Here is a 3,683-nt window from a genome sequence, read left to right on the forward strand (position 1 = left end):
CTTTTTCAGGAGTGTGTTATTCTCTGAGGAGCCATCAAATTATAGAGAAATCTTGGCAATTGTGGATTCTGCTTCACTGGGTTCCCAATATGTTTTCCCTTGCATCGGATTTTTATTTTTCTACCCAAATCCTAAAATTCAGCTCAAGAAGCTGTAGTGATCGCTGAGGCATGTTCTGATTCCCATACCTGCTCCCCTGACTCAGTTTATAGACCTCGGGCATCTTGGAGGCACGTGGTGCATTGGAGGTTAGCCTTCTGAGGCTGGAGACCTTGATGGTCGTGCTCCCCACACGGCCTCTGGCTAAGGTTGGCTCCTGGCAGATGCCCCACATGCTCTGTAAATAGCAGATCACACCACACAGGGGGGCCCCAAGGAGCCACCAGGCCCCCCACGGCTGCAGCTCACACCTAGGAGCTGCTCTGTCCTCTCAGGTTAAGGAAAGGCAAGACTTTCCACAAGGTTTGTCTGGGGCGGGGGGGATGGTGGGCCTTGGGTCCCCGGAAGACCTCCCAGCCACATCATCACCAAGCATCTGGTCCATTGGGAACGGAGAGGTGGGGCCGCCAAGAAGAATGCATCAACAGAAGGGTTGGAGGAAGTGGGTAGAGACAGAATTCATCGGGGTGAGGAGGTCTACAGAGCCGTACCTGGGAAATGTGCTGTCCCTAGGAGAGAGGAGATGACCCAGGTCAGGGACCCTTCGTTGGGAGCACCTGGCCCTGCCCTTCCTGCAAACCCGTCCCCCACCGAAACGTCAGCCAAGAGCCCCATACATCACCTTCATCTCCCCCTGCACCTCTCTGGGGGATACCTGCTTCTCACCTGGCCATTTCATCCTTCACAGAAGAGAGTAAGAGGTGACTTGCCCAAGGCCACGTGGCCCAATTCCAAAGGGGGAAGGCAGGGACCCAGGGCCAGGTGCTGACAACGGCCCCTGAGGCCGCCAGCCCCCTAGAGCTGAGGAGCTAGAAGAGGCGAAGCTGAAGCTTTGTTTTTATTGACCAAGGCCGATGGCTCAACTTCACAAAACCGAGACCTGCTCTCTGGAGGCTTGAACCTGAACTGGGACGAACCTGAACTGGGACCTCTGGAGAGGCCACCGTCGGGGTCCAGAAGTGATGGGGAAACATGAATAGAAGCCTCCCCAAGTAGAGTTACCTCACCCTTGGGCATGTCTTCCTCTCCTTCCTCCCGCCCTGATTCCTCCCATGCTGGAACCCATGGTCACCAGGCAAGAAGGCACAAGTGACAGGAAGGCCATGCCCGTGTGTCCCATGGAGCTTCAGCCAGAACCTAGGCCACATCTACAAGACCAGGTTTTCTAGCTCCAGTCCTTCTGGAATAATCCCACCTTTCCAGATCCTTCCTTCACAGATGGGGAAACAAAGGCCCAGAGAGAAGGGGTATGTCCACCAGGATGACCTCCTCCAAACCATTTTCAGGTCTACCTCCCTGACAGGGTGACCTCCCCAGGTGACACAGAGCAGACTATGGAGGGGGCTCAACCAGAGTTCTTCCGTCCCCCATGGCTGGACCCTCTGCCTTGTGCTGGGGACCCCGTGGCCATTCTGGGAGGCCTGCACCTTGGACTCACATTGTGATTCATACTGCCTCCTGCCTGGGTCCACCAGCCCGCCCTCTGTAGCAGAGAACTCACACTGCTAGCCTGGGGTCTGCCGTCTGGGGCCATTGCTACTAAGAATAGACACCTGAGGCCACAGTTCTGCACGACTGGTAAGAACAATCAAAGCCTTGGTCTGAACTCGGCTCTCCTCTCAGGCTTTCCTCCCTGGTGACTGGCAACGAGCTGGGCTTTTGAACAACGTGAAGGAACAGGGAGTTTCAGCAAATACTCTTCCTGGGGGCCTGGAACTTTCTCCTGTCCCATGCCTGCCCAGGTGAAATGCTACCTCCCCCATCATGGAGCCTCCCCGTTCTGGAAGTGACCCCCTTCTGTCTCCTCCTGAGGGCAATCTCGTGTCCCTTTCTTATGGCAAGCAGGGGGACCCACCCCTCCCTGTGAGCCTGAGCACAGAGCTTGGGGAAGAAGGGCCAGAAGTGTGCAGTCAGGGCCCTGGATGCCCTTCCATCAATGTGCCCTCTCTGAGCCTGGGGGCCCCGCCCCCACCCAGCAGGAGTGTGCAGGAGCAGCAGAAGTCAGTGCCGCTCTGCACTCAGGCCCCAGATCCATCGGGGCTCAGTCCCAGCCAAGCAAAGACCGTTGACCCGAGTCAGATGGGGCCTGGCACGAGGCCCCGTGCTGAGCCAGTGACTTCTGCAGGTGGACGACGCATCCTCCCAGGAAGCAAAGAGAACCCTGACGTAAGGACAAGCCGAGCATGCAGCAGGTGAAGAGCAGAGGTAGACAGAGGGGCAGGACTGGGGTTTCAGGATTAGTGGGAAGGCAAATCCTGGGGGCCCATCCCCCTCTTCTTATAAGTGTGGATGAGTGCTGCAGATAGAGTCCCAGATTCCCCTGGGCTCAGACTCGCTCTCGTTAGAACACGCACCTTGTGCAACCAGGGAGCCTTGCACAGTCAAGGAAACTAAGCAAAGACACTGTAAGAAGCTATTGGTTAATTAAGGATCCATATGCCAGTGAAACAATCTAACTGGGAGAGCGTCACCTGTAACAGAAGGTGTTTGGGTAAATACTTCCAGATGCTGGCTGATGTCAGCCCAGCCAGTCCTCCCCAAGGCTGGAGTTGGTGGCAGAGACAATGAGGCAGACATGGGACGGGGGTGCGGAGGGTGGGAAACTTAGAACCTTGGCCAAACCCCTTAGTCTAGAAAAGAAGAAACTCAGGTCCAGAGAAGTGAAGTGACTTGCCCTGGGTCACACAGCAAATCACAAAGGCAAGTGTTGAATCCTGGTTCAGCTCACCTTTTCTAAGCTAGACTTCCTTTCCACCCAGCAAGTGCTTCTTCAGCCTCCATTACCCAGGGGCCTGATCTCAAAATCAAAGTCCACACTGCATTGCCGGGAGCTCCATACAGGCTGCCACTCCTTGACCTCGGCCATACCCTGGACACACCAGTGGGAAGAAAGAAGAACAGATCTGAGCCTCCAGTGCTCCCCAAGACAGACACCCCTGGCTCTTTGGCTCACACCCTTACTGAAGGACCCTGCCCTCAGCACCACAGCCACATGACGCTCCAACTCCAGGGGGGAAAAACGTTGACTAAGAGCAGGGGCCCAGACCAGCATCTCAAAACTCCCATGAGGCCTTAGTTCAGTCCCTGAGGCCCTGGTCACAGGCAGTCCCAAAATCCATTGTTCGTAGAGTTGATCAGGAAGTGGCAAATCCTCTCGCCAAGTGAGCCCAACAATCAGACATTTTTCTTTTGTTAGTTCCATGCTAATCTTCGGTAGCTGTTCGGCTTTGTCAGGACGAGTCCTCCGGAGGCTCAAGTGAAAGACCAAGCAGACCTTATCCAGAAAAATTCCCCCATGTAAACTATAGCAAACGTCCAGAAGACTCAGAAAAACAAAACGCAACACTCAACTCCACCCAAACAATAGGACTCCATAGGATTCAAGTCTGGAGAGACTCCAGGCTCTACCTTTGGAGCTCTGTCACAAGAGGAGGCCCCAGTAGGGACATTAGGATGGACAGATCCTCCACAGAAGCGAGGTGTGAGAAGGAAGGGCCTTGAAATAAGCTTACTGTGTGGGCACG

This window comes from Mirounga leonina, unplaced genomic scaffold, assembly GCF_011800145.1.
Source record: "Mirounga leonina isolate KUSES-001 unplaced genomic scaffold, KU_Mleo_1.0 Mir_165, whole genome shotgun sequence".
Taxonomy (NCBI): Eukaryota; Metazoa; Chordata; class Mammalia; order Carnivora; family Phocidae; genus Mirounga; species Mirounga leonina.